This window comes from Acipenser ruthenus, chromosome 14 (assembly GCF_902713425.1).
Source record: "Acipenser ruthenus chromosome 14, fAciRut3.2 maternal haplotype, whole genome shotgun sequence".
Lineage (NCBI taxonomy): Eukaryota > Metazoa > Chordata > Actinopteri > Acipenseriformes > Acipenseridae > Acipenser > Acipenser ruthenus.
This window is the reverse complement of record NC_081202.1, coordinates 10,133,063-10,160,092: the sequence shown is the minus strand read 5'-3', so window position 1 is coordinate 10,160,092 and position 27,030 is coordinate 10,133,063. Positions and strand designations below refer to the sequence as shown.

The 27,030-nt window shown below is 35.8% G+C and overlaps 1 protein-coding gene across 19 annotated transcripts in view; it reads left to right on the top strand.

Annotated features, from left to right (window-relative positions):
• The window catches only part of LOC117419619 (neuronal cell adhesion molecule), a 91,312-nt gene that overhangs the window by 11,169 nt on the left and 53,113 nt on the right, over positions 1 to 27,030 (top strand). For 16 of the 19 annotated variants that reach the window (XM_058985772.1, XM_058985779.1, XM_058985778.1 and 13 more), the window contains exon 2: positions 8,120 to 8,194. The exons of the other annotated variants lie outside the window; for them this stretch is intronic. The gene's annotated coding sequence lies outside the window, so the exon portion shown is untranslated. The remainder of the gene's footprint in view (positions 1 to 8,119; positions 8,195 to 27,030) is intronic. 19 annotated transcript variants of the gene reach the window in all.

The window sequence follows — 27,030 nt, the reverse complement described above, 5'->3', positions numbered from 1 at the left end:
AGATCTATGTGTGGGAGCGTGTGTATTTTGTAATTTCTGACCCAATTACAGTAAATAGGGATTCAGTCAAAAATTATAAATATCTCTTCCATGTTGCACATTCAGTCAAACTCATCTTTCCATGAGGGCTGCACACACTTTTGTTACTGCAGTGGTTTATTTGGTGAATGCCTTCCTATGACAGTGTGATAGAAAAGCACCATAAAACAGGTCAGAAACCAGCACTGTACTTTAAAAAAAAATCTTTCCCCTTAGACCTTTTACCAGTTTCTATTCAAATTGTATCTCTATCCACTGATAGACATGCAGTAACAACTTCATCCACATCACGGTGCACCTACAGTGGGAGCCAAAACCAGCTAAAAATGTTGAAATATGGTGCGGTACTCGCCACGGTAAAACTGAAGTCAATGCGATGTGCAGTTTTGTTAACTGCTACAGGGCGTTATCTGACTAGAAACTGGTTTGTTACAGATTACTACTGAAAGGTTTCACCAGTGGCTGTCACACGCTAAAGCTCATGCATAACAAAAGTGCAAAGCTTACATTGAGTTAAAGTAATTTTTATACTGCACTGTAGTCAGAAAATTCAGGATTGCAAAGCTGTAACATGTTTGTGTTGTCTCACCGCAACAGTATCACGACAGGTAAATAGCTAGCTGTAGCTACCACTGTAGCTAGATAATTCTGCAGATTATAATACCGGTACATGTTTGTCATTATTATTATTATTTGTTTATTTAGCAGACACCTTTATCCAAGGCGACTTACAGAGACTAGGGTGTGTGAACTATGCATCAGCTGCAGAGTCACTTACAATTACATCTCACCCGAAAGACGGAGCTCAAGGAGATTAAGTGACTTGCTCAAAGTCACACAATAAGTAAGTGGCTGAGATGGGATTTGAACTGGGGACCTTCTGGTTACAAGCCCCTTTAACCACTGGACCATACAGCCTCCTGTGCACAGTGTATTTCTGATTGTTAAATATTAAAATATGAAATATTGTAGAGTATACTGGATTATATTTAAGAGTGCTGTATAATAGCATTGACCTAGAAGATTAAATGGCTTTATTTCCCATTGGGAGTATAGATTTTTCAACGGTGAACTTTTCTTTTACTATTTTGCTACTGTATGTTACAGTGACATAAGGATGTCTCTCATAAAATTTCTGAAATCCAAATCCTGGATAATTTCTGCTTGAAAACTAAAATACATACTGTAGCAGATTAAATCCAGGCTGTACTACTAAAACAATTTAAAATAGCGTGATCTTCATATAATTGTGTAATGATCCTTTCTTGAATATACTGTACATCATGTCTGCATAGTGTATAAAAATAACCTCAGGCAATAGAAATGGGGAATTGAAACCATTACGACTGAATCTCATTTTTTGCCATTTAATGCAACAGAACATGACTGATTAATTTGGCAACTCTGTCTGTTCAATTTTCTGAATGTCATGTTATCGACAAATTTAACTAAAACAATAGAAAGTGACTGTTGTATGAAAGGATTGCTGCATAAAATGTATTCCTTAAAAGGCGTGTGTATAAACCAAAATCACCATGTATGATTTCTGGCTGGATAGAGATAAAAAGGTTCCTGTGTGAAACCAACTAATAGATGTCTTTATAGGGCTGGCTGGTCCCAGTCTGGTGACCCTGTATAAAATATATTCTGTTGGATGTCTTGTATAAAAAATGGATGATTACCAATCAAGTTTATAACAGATTCCTGATTAAATTAAATACAGGCACCATTTCAAGTATTGAAATTGAAGAAGGAATCTATAAAAAAGACCTAGGAATTTATTTTGACTCAGAAATGTCTTCATCTAGACAATGTGGAGAAGCTATAAAAAAGGCCAACAAAATGCTTGGATATATAGTGAAAAGTGTTGAATTTAAATCAAGGGAATTAATGTTAAAACTTTACAATGTATTAGTAAGACCTCATCTGGAATACTGTGTTCAGTTCTGGTCACCTGGCTACAAAAAGGATATTGCTGTTCTAGAAAGAGTGCAAAGAAGAGCGACCAAAATTATTCTGGGTTTAAAAGGCATGTCGTATGCAGACAGGCTAAAATAACTGAATCTATTCAGTCTTGAACAAAGAAGAATACGCGGCAATCTGATTCAAGCATTCAAAATCCTAAAAGGTATTGACAATGTCGACCCAAGGGACTTTTTCGACCTGAAAAAAGAAACAAGGACCAGGGGTCACAAGTGGAGATTAGATAAAGGGGCATTCAGAACAGAAAATAGGAGGCACTTTTTTACACAGAGATTCGTGGGAATCTGGAACCAACTCCCCAGTGATGTTGTTGACGCTGACACGCTGGGATCCTTTAAGAAGCTGCTTGATGAGATTCTGGGATCAATAAGCTACTAACAACCGAGTAAGATGGGCCGAATGGCCTCCTCTCGTTTGTAAACTTTCTTATGTTCTTAACAAAAATATGATAAGTACCTGCCTTAATACCTTTGCTGAAGTGAAGGGTCGTCACATGAAGCTGAGTATGTTTTTCTGCGAGGATACACCATTTTACTATTTCTCAATGATTAGGCTGTTTCATATTCAACACCGGTCTTAGATATGCAAGCTTCCAAAGCGACCATACTCATTTTCAATAGAAAAAGTATATTTATTTAATGTTTATAGTCATCTTTATACTTTCTGCTACACATAGTTGTAGAAACACTTGTGGTTAGAGTCTACTTGAATATTAAACTCCCGTTAAAGTCTAGGTACTGTATAATCCAGCAGGAGGCAGAACTGCAAATTTGTTAGAACACAGCTGTGTTTCTCCCCCTCCCCCTCCCCCTCTTTTTGCATTGAATAAACATGATGGATATGAACTATTGTGAATAGCACATGCACTGTTGAATCTTCACAGGCATTGAACTTGCTTTTCGGAGGTCAAGTGATTATTTACCAAGTATGAATTCCAGATTAAATTGTCTGACATGATTTTTCTATAGATTGCCAGCTTCCGCGGAGCTTTTATATCCTGATGCCACTTTGATTAATGGGCGGCCGTTTTCTCTGGTACATTTTATTCTATTAGCTTTCTGTTTTGTAAATATTTGTTTCAGATGTCCAAACATTGTTTCTGCTTTATTTAGTCACACAGAAGCACACCCACAAATCCACACACCCACCAACAACTTTTGTTGGCACACTATTTTCAAAATAATATTGATCTATAACATTTATGTACAGATTTCTTTTTGAATATTTATTTTTTGTTTTATTAAACAAAAATTATGCAGTGGACTCCTCTCCTATAAAAGAAAACGTGCAGTCAAATACTTGTTTTGGAACAACATTAAATCCAGATCCAGGCCATGATATACTTATTGCTGGATGTTGATCAAACCAGGCAGGTGGGGATCTTGGGGAGATGGGTAATTATTATCCAGGAGGTGAGGGGGACAAAAATCACCAATAGTCTTTTTCTGCAAACAGCATGGTTTGTTGTTTATTAGCAATGGTATTGGAAACCTCCCTGCAAATCATCAAACTGGCAAGCATTGACTGTTCCTTCAGGAGATGCAGGCAAGCCAAATAAAATGTGCTTCAGTGGCGGTGGGGGGATGGGGGAGAGATTGGACTCCTCTAAGAAGAGAGAAGGATACAAAAGACGTCAAATCAAAATGACGTATTTCAATGTGTCCTGATCTCTATTTTTCAATTTGTTCATTTAAATGCCTGTTTATTACAATCAAACAATCAATATTTTTAACGTGAGCAGGATATTATTTAGACATTTTTGATGTTTTTTTTTATCAGATAGCATTCACAGCGTTGTGTCTTTTGCTGCCAGATCACATGAGTGGCTTTGCATAATAGGCTCAAAACTCAAAAGGGGATCTCTGTGAAAAAGGATAGACCTGATGTTGCAGCCTGTTGTCATGTATGCAAGGCTCCTAAAAAGCACTAAGCGTGCCACTCCTTCTTGCAGAAATCAGAGATGCAAACTTTTTTGTTCTATGGTAACCTTATCCCCTTAGGAAATGTGTGATTATTTGTATTCCAGTTTCATTATGCCTGAGGGGGAATTCACAAGGTTAAATTACAATCATGATTTGGGGGCAGCTTTAGGTTTTCGTACATTTCTTTTTAACACTTGTCAGATACCTGTTAATAGCATTTTTCATAATATGGTAATAAAGCGCTTTAATAATATATATATGTGTGTGTGTGTGTGTGATAGAAATGTTACATAAATGTATTATATTAAGTTATTTATCAGTGCTAAGTTGCACACTAAATAAAATAAATACAAGTGCAAGTTGCTGCTTGGTGAATATATTATCTCTGGTCCACATGAATAAAGGAAAGTCAATTAAGTGTTTGCAGCCCAAAGCTTTATCCAGCAGTATTGTCAGCTTGATATACCCTAGCAGAAACCTGGGGGTATGAGGGAACACATTGTTATCTTGCAGTTCACAGCTTGAAGATAAACAAAGCTGCATGCTTTTATTAGACCACTTTTACACAGCAGCAGTGTTTTAATTTCTGTTTTTCTCATCATTTTAGAAGTACAGTGATGTGTACACTTGCGAGGTCCTAGTCGTAATCCTTACCGTACTTATAACACACACCTCTATGATATATACAGCTTTAACTACTGTTGCAAAAACATCACAACACAGCAAGCTGTACTACACCCACGCTTTGTACTGTATATAAAGGGCATTTATAGAACATTCTCTATAAATACATTGTAACATGCAGAAATGATCCTGTGTGTAATATTCTTATAATTAGTATACCTTAAAAATAATGATGATCCAGGACCTACTGGCTATCTGCAACTCACTTTTATAAACTGTGTCAGACACTGTCCTAAGGTGCCAGTTTGTATAAAAAATAAATCAAAAAAGCAATTGCAGTTTCTTTAGCACTTTCATTTTATGGTGTAGCTTCAGTTATACAAGAGAATGAAAAACAGAAAAAGCTACTTCAAAGGGCACATATGGGTTTCAGTGCAAAGTGACTAAACAAGGTCATTGAAAGCAATTTATCTTGATTAAACCTTTTTAGGGCCCCCATTAAAAAAAATATATATGTTGTCCATCTGTTACACTATACCTGGTGAACACGATAATTACCTTGATTTTTACACCAACCTTCATCAGACTTTGAAATTATTATACACTCCTAGTTTCAGATTGCATTTCACGATAACCTTGTGCTTCTTATAGGATTATGAGTACCCTCCTGTATGGGCCTGCACTGGTTCATTTTACACAGCTTAAAAAATAAAAAAAACATGTTCAGGTTTAAATGTAAATTCATGATTATTTACATTTTAACATATAGGCCTAACCATTATTTTTATTATTATTTGTTTATTTAGCAGACACCTTTATCCAAGGCGATTTACAGAGACTAAGGTGTGTGAACTATGCATCAGCTGCAGAGTCACTTACAGCTACGTCTCACCCAAAAGACGGAGCACAAGGAGGTTAAGTGACTTGCTCAGGGTCACACAATGAGTCAGTGGCTGAAGTGGGATTTGAACCGGGGACTTCCTGGTTACAAGCCCTTTTCTTTAATCACTGGACCACATGCATGTAATGCAGTACATGTGGAGAGGTCTTACTTTCCACATAACTTAACTAAGTTGTAGGATGGTTCTAAGTAATGTATCCTGCAGTTACTTTGCACACACATACACACACACAATTATGTAACTATGTTAATTAATTAGAGGATTCCCAGAACAAGGGGTGTTGTGTGTGTACAATGAGCAAAGGAATGCTCATACTGCAATTACACAGTGATTCCACAGTGTTCAGGAGGCTCCCGAATACAGTGTGTTAAAAGCTGTACAGTGAAATAAGGAGGCAGACACAAAAAAGAGTAATATAAAATAGCAGATCTATGGAGTGGTAATGATCATCAAGAAATATTGTTAAGCCATGGGAAGGTTTAAAACTGGCAACACATGCATTTGTCTCTCCCTCAATAGAGTTAATGTGGTTGTTAAAAACTGGACACAAAACAATCCTTCCCGCTTTATTTCCAATCTCTGTACATAAGATATCAGTAAGAATGCTGTAGCTAACTCATTTGAAGGTACTGTAAGGTAACCCTATTACTTTTTACAAGGTAGTATATAGAGTAGGCTGTACTGAGCTCATCCCTTCCGACAGTTAAGCTGGATGGGAAGTGCGTTCTTCACAACCGGTGTCTCATAAATCTTTTTAAAATTACTCTATTAAAATATCTTCAAGATGTATCAAAGTTGACATGCATCGTAAATTATTTTGTGTTTTGTGACTATCAACACTTTGTAAATAGAGTTTTACATGATATGCAGTGTGCTTACAGTAGCACTATAATGTATGTGCGTTTCTGTATGTCACAATGGGAAGAAAAAAAAAAAAGATCAGGTAATTTGTTTTTCATGACATAATATAAAAAGATACCATAAGCGGTATAACAATCAATATTTATGTCCAGCTTTAAGTTGTTGTTTATTTTTATCATGCTGTAGTAAGAAAACAGTGGTTACTGTGCTTCTAGTCAAATTAAGGACATTGTCTTTGGGATGTAGTAAAACTACATGTGCTTCCAGAGAAGGTTTCTTTTTGATTGTAGCGCATGCTTGCTAAAGCAAATCTCTTTTTTTTCTGTGTTTTTTTTTTTCTTTTTGTAGTTCCAGCACAGCAGGCAGCTTATTCTTTTGTTTTTCCGACATCTTCCTTTTCTGGTGCTGTCAAAAATATTCTTGGATGTAAAGTGGGATTACATTTTCAAAAGGAAATATTTTACTGTTGGTAATTCTGTCGTCTGTATCCTAGTCTAGTTTTTTGTCCTCCAGAAACAGACACAGCATGGCAAATTTTGGTGTTTTTGGTTCTTTGTTTGCTGACATTGTGGTTTTAGGATTAAAATAAAAATTGAAGGGGTTCAATAAACAGTCAAAGCACTGGGTATGGCAGTGAAGGGGAGATTGCTTTCAGCTTATTGTTGCTTGCTGTCAGGGCAGGGTGAATAATTGTTACAAAGTATCTGTAGGAGGCCAAGAATTCAGGTTAAGTGCCATATTTGCAGTTACTGAATTCTGTATATGAGAAAATGCTATTATTATTATTTATTATTATTATCATTATTATTATTATTATTATTATTATTATTATTATTATTGTAATGCTTAAAATACTATACATTTTTAATATAACCATTTTGTAGAAATTCAAAACAGAAACTTTGAATCCAAATGGTGGTCTAACCTAAAAATGATAATCACAACAAAAAGCACAGCTATATGACTAGTCAAAAGCAAGGTTGACATGAAACATAGACGTATAGGGCCCTATTCATAAAAGTACTTGCCGACTGCCACAATAAAACGAATTTCGTTTAAAGCTAACGAAAGTCGTCCATATTGCTATTCATAAAATGATCTGAGCAAACTGGGGCGACTGTCGCAAAGCACTTTATGAATGGGTATAGAGTTATTCAAGAACAAAAATCCGCCTCATCAGCATTATTAATGTTACCTGGGTGGCGTCGGTAGCTGTTGCAAAAAAGAAAAACGGAATCCATCGACAGTAGGCTACTACCGATGTCATCATTTAGAAAAAAAGTATTTTCTAAATAAATACTTTGTATTTTTGTTCTGTTTGACAAAACTGGTAAACACATTTCCATACGCACACATAAGATTTCCATTCTTAACTGCAGGACCAAAAAATGAAAAAAAAAAAAAACTAAACAAAAAGCACTGTAGGAGGACGTTTGAATAATAATAATAATTATAATAATAATAATAATAATAATAATAATAATAATAATAATTTTAAATGTTAATCTTACAAATCCATTATTATTATTATTATTATTATTATTATTATTATTATTATTATTATCATTATCATGTTTCAAAATGATTATGCCAGAGAATACGTTCTTGTGTGAGTATATATTTATATTAAACATTTTCCTTCATATAAGCTACAGTCGTTAGTTTAGACTTGACTGTAGAAAGCGTTCAATAACTCCTAGTTATCTACAGCATTTTGCTGTGGTTCACTCTTATGAATAGCAGGTTGACAAAATCTGATCATGTATTCCTGTTTTTTCAATTCGACAGGCGTTAACCCTTTATGAATAGACCCTCAACGACTGATCGTCACAGCAGTCGAAACAGATTCCTTACACAGTGTGGGTGAGTTGACCATTATGAAAGTTTCCTATAGTAAAAGCATAGCAAAGTGTAATAAAAATCTCAGTATACACACTTTACATGTGGAATAAGATGCGTAGGAGTTCTGGTTTCTGATTAAGTTTAATGTTCCTGCTCTCTGGCATGATGAAGCAGAATCTATGCAAGTCGAAGCCACGTCTTCCCAAGTTAACTGGTACTTTGCGAACGTTCGCTGTGCTGATGGAAATAGTATCTGTAGAAGGTATGATCATAAAAAGAAGAATTGACAGAACTGGACGGTCCAAGGCATCGGGAGGCGTGTCAAAAATCACACTGTAATGTAAAGCATATTAAAGGAGAAGGCAAACCATGGTAAAGTATGGTAAATGCATAGTACTGTATAACCATGAGAAACTGCAAAATGACTGTACTATGAACATACTATGGTAACCTTTTAAACGGGTGGTGCGTCACCACAGCACATGGCAGTGCAGTATTGGCATTGACACTGCGACAACTGCAATCCAACTGTCATGAACATTCTTTAGCACACATTATTGGGAGTATCCAAATCTGAGGTCTACAATATATGGAGTCATGTCACACTTGCATTTTTATGTGGTTTTATGATGATGTACTCATTTCATGATTCTGATACTGTAGCTCAGAGTTTGCATTTACAGCAGTGGCCGGGGATATGTATGTTACTAGAATATGTGTTTTCTTTTATTGTAATTGGAGAGCTCTGAACCAGCCTGCTGTCGTCTTGATGAAAAAAAAAAAAACAAGAAAGATTAAAGTATAATATTTTTGCAGTTCGCCATAAATAATCAAATGGAGTACAGTTTGACAACTGGCCCTTAAAATTCAGGCTATAAATCCAGTAATTACAAGACAGGGTCCTAACCTTTCGGAACCCACAATACTGGCAGATGGCTATTTCTATGACCTTGTTTCTGTCTTGGTCATCCCCAAGGCGACACGACGAACACATAAAAAACAGAACTATACAGATGAAGTACTGGTATTCATGCACTTAGAAATGTCTCACAGAGCATTAGGCACAGGAATGTTTTAGTGCATTGCCACTTTGTGTGTTGTTTTCTATACACTGGTTCCTTTGCTGTACTGCACTGAAATTAATCAAAGTAAATGCAAATTAATAAATCCAATATATCTATCTATATATATATATATATATATATATATAATATGGTGTGTGTGTTTTTTTAGTTCTGTTTGACTGCCAGTTGTTCCTGAGTTTTGACAGACAGGGGTTTTAATAATTGATTAAAACCCTATTTGATAGAGGAATAATATATATTAGTGGTGGGACGAACACAGGATTTTCATGTTCAGATATTCACTCATAATTTAAATATTTGTTTGGATATTCAATCTTTTTCAAAAAGTAATAAAGTCCATTATATTGCTCAGAACTCAGGCAGGCAGCCAGCATAGCAGCAGGGGCAGGGGTGTGTGGCCCCTGTGTGTGTGTGTGTGTGTGTGTGTGTGTGTGTGTGTGTGTGCCTTTATTTTACAGCAAAAATATCCCAAGTAAAGAACACATTGTGTAGGGCTTACTTTACACCAGTGAGTTAACTACAAAACAAAGGATGCTAAATAACAGGTTAAACATTGTTTTGTTTATTCCCCAAATAAATGGTACATAAAGCTGACACAGCATTTTATTTATTTTTTACTTTTTTTGTTTCATTCGTTGCCATTTGCCATTTCTTCGCAGTAAACAGTGATCATAGACACGTTTTCATGAAGTAATAACATCAATTTATCGTCTGGCTCTCTGGAGCTCTATGGTCAGTATTGTCGGTGACCACTTCATCATGGAACAATTTTCGTTTTTTTACTCGCTTTTGCTCAAACACCTTACTGGCACCAAGGTTGTCTGCAATCACCACTGTGATCTTTACCCCCTGGTTAACTCGCCTGCTTTATACATGAGATGTCTGACTCACTGGTATTTGTTAATTTACAGAACTTTGCTTGGTAAAACTCTTATTTATTAGCAGAAATTATTACAAATCTCTTTCTAATTTTATCATTTAAGTTCCAATGAATTGATTAAATTGGTGCCGTCTAGGGTTGCTACAGCTTTTGGTCGCCACTCATTTCGGTTCGCTGCAGCCAGCGACTGGAATGCTTTGCAACTTAGGCTAAAGTTGCACTTCAGTAGAACTGACATGAAAGAAAATAGTGAGCTTTAAAAACTATAAACATTAATGATTCGACTACACAAGAAAGATTGACCTAGTATAACTAGATCTCCAATGAAATTAAATATAAAGAATAAGTCTGACATTATGTGTGTCAAAATCTGTATTTCTGTACTTGTACTCCCTCAAAATATGGACATGATATATTGGCATAGAATAAAGTTTATGTAAAGCATAATCATTATTTAAAAAAACAAAACACAAAACTATATATATATATATATATATATATATATATATATATATATATATATATATATATATATATATATATACACACAGTGTGTGTATGTATATGTATATGTATATGTATATGTGTGTGTGTGTGTGTATATATATATATATATATATATATATATATATATATATATATACAGTTTGTGTATTATGGTTAATTGTTTTAAACTGTAAGGTAGATGGTATAGGAATCTGCTACCGGTATGTTGTCATATATTATGGAGGCCCAAACACAGTCACTAACATTCTCTTTTTTAAATGGTGAAAAAAAACAAAAAAACAAGCAAATAAATATAATCCCAGTTTTCATATTAAGAATAAAGATGATTAACACCTAAATGTAATTTGTGTTGTTATACAGTGTTAGTTCCTTTGTTCAGATTCAGTGTGCTCTTTAAATGCACACAAAATACAGGATTTATAATGGTGAATGAGGCTTCTTCGCAGCCAAATTGTTCACACTCGCAACAGACCATGTACGTGTAATGTAAGTCATGTTTTTTTACTTTCCTTTTGTGCCATAAAAATGTGATCTTTAAAACTGCCATAGTGAAAAATACAAAACACTAAAAGGACATCCAACATAAGCTGTATTTGTTCCTAGTTAATAATAAAAAAAGATGTGGGGAGACCATTTTATTAAAAAGAAAAAATTAGTGTGTTGACCATAAGAAAAAAAAAAAAAACACAACAACTCTAATCTGACATTTCCCTGGTAAATAAAAAGGAACAGAGTGCAGGCAGTAGAAATAATTAAAAAATGCCCAGTAAAAATGCCAAACTTTCTTGTCTAAGAAAAGAAAAGCAGGGCTGTCACCCAAAGACAGTCTGTAAAGGTTGGTATAGCTCCTCGATTTGAAAAGCCTTCAAGAGTGTAAAAAGACAGCTCTATCTTTTGGAAGACAGCATTATGTTTCGCAACAAAACCAAATGCCAAACTTGGATGATGTTCTTAATTTACATCATAGTAGCCCTGTCCATCAATGTGATAATTTCGCTTTTTAAAACTCTTTTATGTGAAATGCTTCATATGGCATGGACATGGAGGAAGTGTGCCGTTCAACATTGCAAAACAGACTTTCCAGCAAACAGGACAAGTCAGAGCCAACATGTAAGAAAAAGTCTGTTTATCATCCCTGAACATATTTTTTTGTCAATATATCAGTAAATTACTTAAAATACATATAGATTTATAGCTTTATATGAGCACTGAAAATGCACTCAATCGAAGTACAGTATAAAACCCTCTTTGCAGATTTATGCAGAGCTAAGAAATGTCAGTACCAGTCTCTTTGATAACCGGACACCTAAATGAAGATTCCTCGGTTACAAATCTTGTCAACAGCCTAAATGTCATCTGTAGTGTTATTTTGGAAAGAAAATAGCTTATTCAAAAGTCTGAAGCGTTGAAGAATGTGTTAAGGGTAGAACATGTAAAATAAATAAATAAATAAATAATTACATTGGCTTATGTTCCAGAAACTTGTAACATTTATCCTGGCTATTCACTCACTTTACATTTCATTTGCCTGTTGTGTTTTGTCTTTGACTCACATGAAATATCACTGTTCTCTTACAGTAACTATTGTAGTATTCGGGTTGTTTAGGTCGTGTTCACATTGGGTTTGTTTCAAACAGTCTCAGAACACTTTGATTTACAACAATGAACCTGTTTGCTTGCTGAAAGCAAATGTGCTCAGTTCGTTTGGGTGTGAAATGGTTTTTACGGAAGTGAATTAATTTGTGTTCACAATGTTTGCAAGTGATCTAGGTTAGTTGTTTTTATCATTAGTGGACCGGATGTTCACACTGTCTGCAATGAATCTTGGGCTGTTTTTAAGATGGCAGTGATTGGTGGATTGTTCTGTTTTTTGTCAGCATGTGTTGAAGCAGTTGGAGCACGGGTGGAAAGTACAGTCCAGGAGCTGGAGGGGGAGAGCATTCTCTTTGTCAACTTCTGCCCGGATTTTGGTGTACGACCGTGTTTATTTCACTCTCCATAGTGTTCCCCTTAATTCTTGCAGCAGACGTGCAACCCTATCAACCATCCAACTCAGGCTGTCTCACCATACTGAGTTCAGAACAACCCCCCTAACTAACTCAGCCTAAGACTCACTTGGTGCATCACTTTCTGTTCCAGTAATCACATCCTCATTTCTTTTTAAAACTCAGAAGTTTAAAGCATCCCTTTGGGTCCAATATACTGTAGCTATGAAACATGTCTACTGTCTAAGTTCAGCTGGTACACCAGAGTGTAATGGTTAACCCTTTCCCCTGCAACACTTTCACAGTGGTGGTTTCAGGGCTTATTAAGACAACAGGGTTATTATTAACTTACTTCTTTGAAAGTTCAATATTTAGCATTTTAAAATGTCTAAAATATCTTTCCCTTTGTCATGTCCTGAAGTAACATTTAGCATTTGCAGAGATGCTAAACCTGTTCATAACTATGTCCAGGGCCAGAAAGGGATTATTGGAGTTAAATCTTTCATTTTAGGTAGTCTAGATGCCCACTAGCATACAAAACATTTTCAGTTAAATGTTGCAGCAAAATTACAGTAAACCATGTATTTGTTAAACATAAATAAATACAGAACCTGCATGCTAACATGCTTCAGGCTGAATGACATGTATATTTCCATAACTTTGCAATGCATTCACAGCAGACATAGAAATACATTACTAATATTCATAAAATGCAGTTTACAACAACTGCCTCACTTGTACTGTATGTGTGGCAGTTCACTGACCAATTATAGGCCTCGCTATTGCAATTAAAAGAACTGCCTACAACAGCATAGATGTCTGCAGGCATAACCTGGAATGTAATTGCATTGCCTCTGAGGTGGCATAAATAAAAGACTGTGTCCAGATATTTTAAATTAGAAAACAAGGGTTTATTGTTCTTTAAATTGTATGTGAAAGAAGGCTAAAACATGATTGTGCAAAAACAGGCCCGGTCTTGTTTTTTACAGCAAATGTAAAAATGTTTGTTTTTTTTTCAAACCCTGCAATTGTACTTTACAGTAAATGCCGTGCATCATCTGGGTTGAATGTAACTTCCCTACATGCATGATAATATAATGTATTATTCAATAGCGACTTGTAAACTCTGGAAGTTGATTTTGACTGTTGGGGGACTTGACATTTTCTGTACAAATGCAACCTAAAAGTGAGTCAGCATGCATTATATCAAGAAGACAATTGAACTTGGGCTTTATATACAGTAGGGCCAATTACAGTTTAGTGTTTTTAATAGCTACATGGTTATAGTGTTATAAAAGGACCTTGGTGTTTCATATGACTATGAAATAATTAAGAATCATTGTTTGTGTGTGTAGTTGGGTATGTTCCTATAAAACAAAAACACATTGGAAATGTGAAAAAAAAGCCAAGTTATCAAAAGTGCCCAGCCATTTAAAGTAGAGATATCAAAAACATAAACCAAGTTTCAAGAAACAATTGGGGCAACCTTGGCCAGCACCAAGCAAATAGGCACAACTGTAAAACCGATGGGGGCCAAGGTTGCCCCAAATGTTTCTACTAACTTGGCTTGTGTTTTTGATGCAAGGCAGCAGTGTGGAGTAGTGGTTAGGGCTCTGGACTCTTGACCGGAGAGTCGTGGGTCCAATCCCAGGTAGGGGACACTGCTGCTGTACCCTTGAGCAAGGTATTACCTAGATTGTTCCAGTAAAAACCTAACTGTATAAATGGGTAATTGTATGTAAAAATAATGTGATATCTGTATAATGTGAAATAATGTATAATGCGATATCTTATTATTATTATTATTTATTTCTTAGCAGACGCCCTTATCCAGGGCGACTTACAATTGTTACAAGATATCACATTATTTTTACATACAATTACCCATTTATACAGTTGGATTTTTACTGGAGCAATCTAGGTAAAGTACCTTGCTCAAGGGTACAACAGCAGTGTCCCCCACTGGGGATTGAACCCACAACCCTCTGGTCAAGAGTCCAGAGCCCTAACCACTACTCCACACTGCTGCCTGATATCTTGTAACAGTTGTAAGTCGCCCTGGATGAGGGCGTCTGCTAAGAAATAAATAATAATAATAAAAGTTCAATCTGCTTTTAGTGTGCCTGAAAAACACAAGCCAAGTTAATAGAAGCAATTGGGGCAGCCTTGAAAAATCTCCAAAATAAGTCCTGAGAATTTTCAGTTGGCTAACTTCATCTTTCAAAACACTGCATTTTCTCAAGTAATTGTGTAGTACTGACAATAACACAACACGCTTGCAAACTGAAGGTTATAGTTTCAAATCCCACGCATGCCAGAACTTTTTTTAATATTTATATTATATAATATTATAGATGTCACAATAAGTGTGTTCCCTAGTATATCTCCATCTTGACAAAGGAGGAGAAGAAGAAGAAGTTTACTTTGGCAACTTATTTCTCTTACTTTGACAGGTATTGACTTTTTTTCTACATTTCACCTAAAAGTGTTGGGAACTACAAATTAAAAGTGAAATGGTGCTTTTGGCTGATTTACTTTTGCTGCGCCAATACCCTGAAACCACGTAAACTATCCTTGCTGTATAGAGAGTCTGGCAGTTCTCGCTGATAACTTGGCGCAAGGAACTACCATTCCTCTCAGTGAAATATAAACCATCAAATTATAAATCAATTGCCCTCTAATGTATGTCCAAACATTTTTTTAAAACCATGAGACTACACTCAAAAAGTTCAGACAGACAACACACTGTATAAGCAAATGTACTATATTAAATTATTGCCTATTGCAGTGTCAATTATATTGGAGCTGTAATTGGAGGAACACAGGATGTGCACACCACAACACTTTGAAAGAAAAGATACAAACATAACAATACTATCAGAGAAAAGTCAAAAAGTGTGTGCACATATAGTACATAGTCAGTGAATGGAGCTTTGGTAACAATAAACAAAGGTAAGGTTGTCATGGATATGAAATTGCAGTTTTTGGTAATTTAAATTGGAAAGGAAATATCCATTGAAGGCTCATTATGTGCTCTATTGGACAGCACAGTCCAGCCTCCTGCTGATAGTTTCGTTCTCCTTAGACAGATTGAAGACGGTATCACCCAGCATGGGAAGTTATGAAATAGTGTCATGTATCACACCTGCATGCCCCTAGCAGTAAAGTAGTAATTGGTCTAACTTAGCCAGCCTTTTTCCATCATAGAGTGGTTCTTACACAATTAGATTTATATGCATCCATGAGAATCTTTCAATGACAATGAACCATCAGTATAAACAAAATAGTTTTTAATGTGTTAAACGTCCTGCAATCTTGGATTATAGATGACATCAGTTGCAAAACATATATCCTGTCTTGCTAGACCACCAATGATTATGATTACTTTAGTTGTGCTCTAAGTTTTAGATGCATGCCTTAGGGAAAAAAAGGTTCAGAGAAATTACATTTTGATTATGGCTTTTAAGTAGTCATGTGTAGGGACCTACCTAATTCGCGATTTCGCGGATTTCGCGGAAATCGTGAAATTGAGGGGTCACCGCGAAATTCACCTCTTAGGGGCCAATGCATACAAACAAGTACGGAGAGAAAAAAAAAAAGAAACCGCGTTTAAATGAACTACTGCACAATGCAAGCGACGCAAACTACGTATCTTCCTTGTTTAGATAGCCTGTTTTTATTCCTTCGCTGTCCCGTGTGCATTGCACTTAAGCAAAAAACAAACAAAAAAAAAACGACCACAAATAACATTTACACACAAAAATTCTCCAAAGCAGTTAACGTTCTTGTTTACTATTCAAATGACAAAGTTTTCACCCTATCAGTGCGTCTTTACTGCTTTTATGTGACCTGTACTGTGCAGGAGGGGGCGGGACAAAGTTTGTGCTGCATTGTTTTGATTTAGATTGCTAAAATCTAGTTTTCAGCATTGGAGCTGGAGGTAAAATAGTAGAAATGGACGACAAAGAAAGCAAAGTATATTTCGGCTGATGATCGTTTCAAGATATTTCCCAAATAAACTACATGCAGACTGAGGTAATTGCTTTCCATATCTTAATGTGTATTTGGAGAAAATACGATCGATCGCTATCTAGCTTCAGAATCACACATTAAACAAAAGGCTACTACAGAGGCTGCTGAACAGAACGTAAAATAAACAGCAGCTTTCAGAAAACAAACTGGAAAGTCAGCGCAGACAAGAAGTATTCCTGTCTGCAAGTTAAATCAGTACTAAAACGATCCAGCACAGCCACCTCGCTTCAACCTGCTGCTTACAGTTGGAATTTTAGACCTGAATAGCCACGTCTTCTTTGTTTTGACTCGGTACTAATAAAATAAATCATTGGATGGGACAAATAACATGACAACGAACGTGCGGCATACATTGACTTTATTAAAGTATGCTAGATGCCCGCCCTTGTGTAACCGAGTTTTGGGGCTGTTTCTAATCAATTTCCACATCTGGATAACTTGGCAAAGCTTTGCCTTTAACTTCCAACCAATTCAGTGGATGCAGACGTGCAGTCTCAATGTATGGGCAAGTTAACTGCAGGGGGATGCTGCATACTCGCCTTTAACAAATGCCAGCACTCTGTTTTAGTAAGGAAGCAAGTACCACTATTTTTAGGCTTTATATTGTTCTGAAATACTGTCTACTTAGGTTTATTTAATGTTTAAACATGTCCGCGAAATGTCCACGAAATCCTCATTTTATTCCGCAACATACCCGTGAAAAATACGTAAATTTACCGCGATTTAAGTAGACCCCTAGTCATGTGTTACTATACAGCCAACTCGAGCCTTTAACCACAGCATGTAAATGACTAACCTTCAAGGGGTCATTCCAGTACAGTGAAGTGCACAGACACAAGATAAAAGTAAAGCAATGGTGACCAACAAGACTGGCACCACGTTTCAGAAGAGGGTGGTAAAAACAAGGAGAAATTGGCAACCCAATCTTCATGCATTCCTAGAAAATGGATTTCGGGAGACCGTTACTGTGAGACATGTTTTGCATATAAAGAGGGGACGGACTGGAGACCACCGAGAAATAGCAGACCCTAAGAGTAGTTTTGACAGCTTCGTATGGGGCACTCTACCTGTCAAAACCCAATCTGTGCCCTATTATGCTAGGGACACTATAGATGTGCAGTCCTTTTCTCTGCCCCATGGCACAAGTTTGAAGAAGATATTGTATAAAACATTGTGTTGCATTTTTAAACAAACTTTTGAACTTTTATGTTGATCCACCAACAGACTTGTTGAGAATTGTTAAAACATACTGCAGAAGTAATACTATAGAAACAAAATTAAAATTAAACCAAATTTGTTTTCCATGCAAACTGTAGTGTAAGGCATGCTAATTTATTGCCTCCACAAAAAGGCTTTGGAGCATAACTAAAATGACTTCTGAATGTCAAGTTAAATCTGTCATTTTTACTGCCCGCTGTAAAGTGTCAGTGTTAGGTTTAGCTGTACTAGACTGGAATGGGTCCAGTTAGGCTTTGATTGTGTCAGTATGTGCTGCCAGGAACAAAAAATGACTGCACTTTATATACCAGTGGGAAACTTTTTATTTTATTTAACAAAGATCTGAAAGATCGCTCATGGGGATAAAAAACTACTGCCCATTGTTAATTCAGTTGCTCTTGAAAACACTGACCCAGCTTGAAGCAAACCATGAAGCTATAGCTGCCACCCGTCCGTGTCATGGTTAAAGCTCTGCTACATTTAAGAAGCTGTAGACTCCTGCGCTAAGCCATTCAGACCCCTCCAAACAATGCATTTTTCCATGCCATAAAGCTGATACTTTTATTGTATGGATACACTACATGGCACCACCTTTGAAAGCCGTTTACCATTTGAAAGGGCCCCTCAGTGTCTGAATCTGAAGTATGGTGTCTTGTTAAATGGTTAGTTTTTCATGAACCTGCGTCAATGATTGGTTGACACAAGCTATGGGAACATTATAGGAACATTATATGTTTTAGGCTAATACAATCTAAAATGCTGAGGTGTGCTCATTGATAAAGCAGATGTTTGAACACAGCCACATAGAAGATAAAAAGAAATAATGTATCAGCAGTTTCATAGTGTGTAAACCACAGGAATGATAACAATAAGTGTGAATGGAGATATCCTTTTGTTTCGCTGCAGTACTGTGAACACAGTCAGGTGGTGGAATAAGGACTAAACCTACTAGTTTTGTCAATATAAAACACTTCTGAACCCAGCCTAAAATTGTATCCCTATTTTTGAATACTGACAAAGTATCGGAGGTCTGAACATTTTTCTAAAGGAAACTCCCTCTGTATTTAATCGATTTTCAGCTCACCTCACTTGTTCCCTCTTTTAAAACACCTCGCTATCAGAAACATAACTGGAGCTGTCCGGTCTTTAGCCTATTCAAGTTGGTTTCACTAAAATGTAGTTTTTATATTTCCATTGTTCTGCACTCCACAGAAGACAGCACTCGCAGATAGCATTGACTAAAAATCTGGACTATTTCCCTGAGGACTTGGGTTCACAACTGCTATATCTTATACAGTATGCAACTTAATAAAATCAGAAATTTGCAATTTTTTCAAAAAGAAAAAAAAAATGACTTGCTTACGGCCATCAATTTAGAATACTGGCTTTAGGCAGGAAATATGCAGTTGAGAATCCTGAATGCAGAATGTGCTTTATGTGCCTGGGGTTGATCAATTATGTCAGTGAACCGTATGAAGGTAGTAATGAGTATGCCTTCTAAAAAGTGCCATGACAAATTACTAGAAATCCAAGATTTTCCATGGAAAAACCCTAGCTGGGTGAACAGCAGTAATGTTGTAATGACCGCTAATGAAAAGCTATCTAGAAGTAAACTAATTCTGTTAATAGGTTGTTGCTCCAGTTTACCCATTATGTTTATAGTATAAATGCACAACACAATAGTTCCAGTCTTGCAAAGCATTTGGCTGTGAACTGATTTGAAGTCGTTTTATGAGATTAACATTTTTTTAGGTGGTATGAAATTAAGGAAAACTTCAGCAGCTTCTTATAAGATGATCTGCTGCTTAGTATTTTCACAACAGCTTTAAATGATTGTGTTATTGAGTTTAAAAACATTTAATTTTGTTGTATTTTTTTTATTAACACTGTTAAAAGTAATTACTGTCACCCAGGCATCTGCAGCTAGTGACACATCACTGAAAATGAACAGCTGTGTAAATGGCTGTGTTTACATATTGTGTAAGCCACATGTTTGTTTTTTCTTTATCTTGAAATAGCCTTGAAGGTTCGTGTTCTTAGAATACAAATTTGCTTCTGAGTGTTTAGCGAAACCGTGAGACATATAGGGCACATCATTTCAGATGAACTTATTGAATCAAACTCAATACCTCACAGAGAGGTGAGGTATTCTTTGATAAACCATGGGATTTCCTTTTCATGTAAAGATGTTCTTGTTACTTCTCCTAACTGAAAGGTTTGCTCTTTTTTTTTTTTTTTTTTTTTTTAACAATTAAACTTTTTTCCATAACTTTAGTGTTGTTAACACATCATATAATTACTTTGGGTTGTAATATCACAACAAAGCGTGTCGTTTGTTAGGGAACTGACCATTAATAAACAGACAAAACAAAAATCTGTATATTGAGGCCAATAGCAGGGTATTTTATACTAAATGGTTAGAAGCAGATATTTAAGTTATAACAGGATTTGGAATTTTAATGAATGTGAATTTAAGAGAGATTCCAGTTATAAATTTAAAATACATTTTTGTTGTCCACCAAAATTACACATTTATTTAAGGACATTGGATACCTTTACAACAAAAATCAAGGTAGCACAATATGGTAGTAGAACTACTATTCCTGAAAAGAAATCCACTGACCCTGTCCTTTTTATATCATGATATGGGTTTGCAGCAAACTTCAATGTATGCCAGTGGGTGTCATTGTATGGCATTTAAGAAGGGATAGCGCAGGAACCATACTGTGAATTACATGCGCATTGCATTAAAAAGGATGTTTACAACAACTTTGTAAGATTACAGAAACATTGCAATTTTACAGTAATCCTGGCCACCCGGGTTTACAGTAAATGTAACTGGAGCATTCTGCTTGTCATGCTTCATAATTTTAGAGGGATCTGTTTTTGTTGCCAAAAGTTGTTGTAAACATTAGCCTAGGTACTGTACTTACTGGGAAATGAAATAAGTTCTATCAAATCACAATAGCTTCGTCAGTTATTAATTTCTTATACTGATTGAGTTACATGTGACCAGAGTATAATACAATTCCAATAGAAATGTTAACCGGTTCTCACCTTTTTAACCTCATACTTTGGAGTTGGAAGACGAATAATTTCACCCAAAAGGACAGGTATAGAGGATGTACAGTTTAGTATTAACACTAAAACATTGTCATGCTTTGAAACTGAAAATAACTTTGATAAATGATGAAATTTTTTTACGGAAATGTCTTTTTTGTGGCTGCTCTTTATTTGGGTTTGTGTGTTTTACTGCAGTGCTAATGGGTGTTTCATCAATACCATTAGCTTTTAACAGCATATTAAATGGGTAGTTTGGTTTTGAGAGGCAAAGATCAAGTCTCATTACTAAGAGCCAGATTTCTGCTGGGAATCAAAACTGCTGTTCATGTTCCTATTTTGATTAATGAATTGATGAAAGCAAACTATTTAGCGGTACTGTACGTAATGTTTCTAGAATTGATTAAAAAAACGACCACAAAAACGACAAACTGCTGAATGCAGAGATATTCAAAGATTTTCTTTCCTGTGCAAATTTTGCTATTTTGTAAAAAGGAGAAAACACAAATCATATAAAAGAAACACATTTTACTAGACTAATTATGTTGACTCAACTTAATTTGGTGTTATTAACTGGCAAGGGTGGACCTGCTTCAGCTCTGTTATTTTGGAAACACAACATAGTATGTGTATTGTATTACCATAATGTGCTATCTAATTTTAAAACGTCTAACCTTGTTTCTTATTTACATTCAGCCTGATTTTCTGTTTTTTTTTTTTCATTTAAAAAAAAAGCAATATGACACTCATAAAAAAAATCTGTCAATTCAGGCTTTCGTCTACCTACATCATCTTATTGGGTAAGCAAGGTTTGTTTGCTAACAAAACATTTTAGACTGGCAGTTTTATAGCATGTATACTGTTACACCCAATAATAACTTCTAAAGCATCTTAATTACTGCTGAATCTGAATTTCTGTTTGTATATTTCCGGATGTATATTGAAATAAAACAGTGCTGCTATAATTGTGGGTAGGTCCCTCCATTAGTTGGAAATGAGAACAACTCTGTCCTGGGTTTTCTTTTTCCCGCAACCACTTACACAGCACAGACTTTTTTTATTTTTTATTATTGAATGCAACATTAATCATAATAATACATCAAAATACAACATGTGAAGGAAACATGTACAGTGTGAATGATGTCTACTACACAAAACAAAAGTAGGTACAAGTTCCTTCCTTATGGAAAATTAGACGGACCGTGTTTGTCACACAGATTAGTGTGTTTCCATACGGAGGTGATATAGCTTATACAACGCTTCATTGGGCATGCGCCGGTAGGTTCAGAGTACATGTGAGGGTACATGCAGAAGAGATGCTTGAGAACCAGTTTTTTTGGACATAGCAGTGTGGCATTATGCAGATATTTGGGAGCATACAGATTATTATACAATGACCAAATACATTCGGAACAGCAAGGTGGGATAGTTTATGTTTTATTTTTCATGTAGTATTGATGTACCCTTTAAGTGAATCTCCGATATATCTGAGCTACCACTATGACCTCAGACTTTTTAAAAAGTGGCAGTAGACATTTTTCCCAGGTAGCATCAAGCTTTCATCTCAACAAGTTAATGACAGCAACTACAGGGTAGAGGAGCATACTGTTTCAACTGTGTTTTAAGAACTAAACCAACTGTGCGACAGTAATGTGCTGCCAGGAGTTGACTGTAATGTTAAGGTCATGTGTTCTTTCTAGTCAAGGATCTGAGGGGGTTGGATGTGGTGAAAACAGAAGTGTAGCCATCTACTACAGATGGGCATTCTTTGGATTTTACAGTGCAATGCTGTCAAAATTGTCTGAGACTCATCACCAAAAACAGAGGTTCTCAATTTTTCTTTTTGTTTGGAGGACCCATTTAAAAAAAAAAAAAGAAAATTGAATAGGGGCCACAAACTGAATACTGACAAAGAAAGAAAAACTTTTCTGCGTGTTACAGGCATGCTGTATAGCTGTCTTATTAAAAAATGACCCTATTCAGTAGTATTCAGTAGTGCAGAAAGAACTGAAATAGGGTTGGCAGTTTGACTGGCTGGTTTTGAGGGAGGGTGTTTGGATCCAGCTAATGACAGAATTGTGGGCCAATCGTGCCTTTCCTGTTGATTTGCTGTCGAGTACCTGTCAATTGAGCCTTCATTACGGTGTCCTGTCACAGACATGACTTCACTTGTCTCTAGACCAGCATCAGAAAGTATGTTTAAATTGCATTTTATGTTATCAGATTAGTTGTAGATTAGAATGTTAAGGGAAAAAGCCGGTATTTATGCGCAGATTGATTTAAAATTTTATTTACAGTTAAGCACTTCAACGTTCCAGCGGGCATCTATGCAAAATAGAAGCCTGTTAGATCTGGTTGGCTGATTGGCTGTTCTCACTCAATTGTTTTCTAATCTACTGTATTTAGTCCAGATTAAGGATTAAAAAAATAAATAAATAACAGCACAGTTTCATATGGACTAGTTTATAGAAAATTGTTTGTTTTAGACCGGATGTGTTGTGATACAGTAGCTCTGCTACTGAAAGTAGCAATGTGAGCTCAATGAGAGGTAACCTATAAAGTTCATCAGCTAACAAGATGCGATTTGACAGTGACGTGCAGATAAAGATGTTGGGTGCATACATGTCTGCTTTGAACACTTAAAATGTCACAAGACTGGTACAAGAATAGCAGAGACACCGACCTTGGCTTTTCACCTCCAAGTCCATCACTTTACAGCCTTCTTTCTAAATAAGCATGCTGGTAGTTAAGACAAGAGCTAACAGAAAATATATATGTATTACATAATTCCCTAGTGATGTTTAAAAACAGTGGTATGCTCTTTTGCAAATAAAGTTCATTATTAACAGTTTATTTTTGGTCAACCCATAAAGATTTGAATTATTCATGCATGCATTTCCCAGTATACTTAGGAAACAGATTGTTTTGATTGCCAACATCGTTAAATCTATATTTCATTTAATGCTCCAGTGTTCATTATATTTTAAAAATACTTGCCTGAGGCTTTGGGAACCACAATGTTGTTTTATTTAGAGCACAATGATTGGCTTAATGGACTTTCTTCCCAATTATCCAGTAATGTCTCAAAATATGAATAATTTAATTGTCTTTTTTTTGTTTGTTAGTTTATTTTTTTAACTGCACGAAGCAGGCTTACTCAGAGGATAAAGAAATCTTCGGGTCAAATTAAATAAATAAATAATAAAAAAAGATCAATAAATCCAAATTATTAATGATTTTATGAACTTCAATAATTTGGACAAGGTAAACTTTCTTCTGTTTAGTTGAAGTCTTAGGATTTTCTTGTAGATTTTCTAGTTGTTTATTTATAAATGTATTGCAGAACTGAAGTGTTGAATACAGGTCAAATAACTTGGCAGTGCATAGGATAAACATTTTGAATGCATTGTTTAGATATATAAAAAAAAATACCCTTATCATATAAAACAAGTATATTCCAGCCCAGGTACTGTTGTGTTTTCAGCTGTTGATTTATTTATTAAACGTGTTTCTCAAATGAAACGTTTTGATCTAATGTTTTCCCCACCCAGGCTTTCACCTTCTTCACATGCTGTGTTACTCTGGAACCATCTGTTACTTTTTCCATCGTCCCTTCAGATTTACCCAGGGAATGAAAGAGAAATTTTAATTTGCTTGGTGGTTTACATCCATGATTTCTCGATAACTTTGTACTTTTCCCTTTAAGCCAGGACATAGTAGATGCATTCTGGACACTACGTGCCTTTAACCTTTATAAAACTGTCTGGCTTGTGGGTGGTAAATCTCTTTGATTTAATCACTTTACATTTCCTTTGTACTTTCTTATGCTTTGCTATTTCTCTTTCCACTAAGGACTGTCTGATGGTATGCGAACACTCAGTTTGTGTAAATAAACTGCCCTTGGCTGCTACTTAGAATCATGGAAACCAAAGAGATTTATTTTAAATTTTCTGTTAGATAGAGGCGTTCAATATAATCACGACCACGATATTGACCTTTTAATTTACTGTGAGATTTAGAACTGGAAAATATCAAAGTCAATTTTAAAGCTTGATTCAAAATAATTTCAGAAAGTAGAATATTCCACTATTGGTACAGTACCTGGATTGCATAATATACAGGGCCTTGGACATATTAGAAACACTTCTGATATATAACATATATGCATAATCAGTTTGTTATGGAAATACAATAAATTGCACCCCCCTGTTGAAAATCTGATAGAGGGCTGGTAGTATGCAAACACTTCTGAATTCGAGACTGCCCAAATTACAGATGTCTTACCAAGCATGGGCCATCACTGCAGATTTTCACGCTCAACTTCCATGAAGGAATTAAAACGATTATTCCTTAAATAATTCTGTGCGTGCTGTATTGCACCAAAATTATTTAAGTTTGCATTGAATTTTTTTTTTTTGGGTTCGGTAACTGTGCCTGAAATGTTAAACTGTTCACTTGCATTTTTTCCAGGTGGCAAATTATAGTGATACATTTGTGTACTTTTAAAGAATAGCAAATACTTTTTTTTTAAAAAAAAACAGATTCTTTACTCTGGTTTTTCTACCCTATTTTAAATGGCCATTTTGAATGTCATCTCACAGTTGCAACCCACTTCATGATCAGGGATATCCAAATGCAATTCAAGTATTTGTTTTTTCATTAATTAGGCAGGTCAACAGCTGTTCATCTACTACCTACATTGGTGATAAAGTTCTACTGTATCTTCAGGGGCATACAGCAGTCAAAAAGCACGATTTTAAGTTGAAGAGAACTAGAAAGGCTTAACAAAAACATGTTATTGTAAAGACGAACATGCAAATATTTGAGTAGTACTGTAAATCAGGAAGGATAGTGCTGATTGTTTCAGAACAAAACTCAAAAGACCGCATGAACAGAACCCACAAATTATTTGTTAAAATAATGATTTGTCGGGTCCCAGTGAGGCCATAATATTAAAAAAGAATTAACAACATCTAAGTGGGGCTAAATTGAATTTCATGGCATTGTTCTGCTAATAAAGTGGTTTTGTTTTTGCATACTGCGGTTCTTGGTACCATAGAAACAGGATTGTCCTCACTGAAGTGGTACATCTAAAAATATCGACTAACCAAATAGAAACAAGAGGAAAGACTAAAACAGCAAATGAAGTGAATTGATGATGTTTTAAAATGAAGCTGAGGTGTTAGGTGATTGTATCTATAGTAGACAATTGGGGTTGTAAAGTATAAGTAAAGTTAAATATACATGTTGGTGTTGATGAAACGTGAGCTGCTTTGTATTCAGAATACCTAGAGAAACACTTTGTGAGGAAGCGTTTAGTATATTCTTTAGTGCACGTTATCGAGAGAATCAGAATCTGGGAATGTGGAGGAACCTGTCCTTCTGTCTGTCAGACTTACATTTTTACATGTACATATCGTGGATGTAGGTCATGGTTATCTACTTTATTATGATACTGATGTCTCTGCTTTAGCAAGGTTCTTGTAGGAATGTTAACTGCTTGAGTGTTGCACTGTTTGTATACAATGTGTATAAATTGACAGCCCCCACCCCCCAGGTTTCTTCCTGCCTAACCTTGTTTATTGCCCTCGCCTCCTCTACATTTCAAAAGCTAGAATAAAAAATTGGCATTGAAATATCGCACCTTAATTCTGTGTTTCAAGATGCCCACTGAGAACTACTGTCTTTTGTTTATTTATTTAGCAGATACCTTTATCCAAGGCAACTTACAGAGACTAGGGTGTGTGAACTATGCATCAGCTGCAGAGTCACTTACATCAACGTCTCACCCGAAAGACGGAGCACAAGGAGGTTAAGTGACTTGCTCAGGGTCACACAATGAGTCAGTGGCTGAGGTGGGATTTGAACCGGGGACCTCTTGGTTACAAGCCTGTTTCTTTAACCACTGGACCACACAGCCTCCTATGGAGGAGCATGTCACAGCATGAGGTTGAATGCGGAATGGACATCAGGAATCATTTAGTGTTTAATAGTTTAATGACTAGGCTTAGCCAATCAGGCTGCATAATCAGCAAATTGATTTAACCAATATGTTTTGTTATGATCTGTACTAGAGTTTCCACTAGTTTC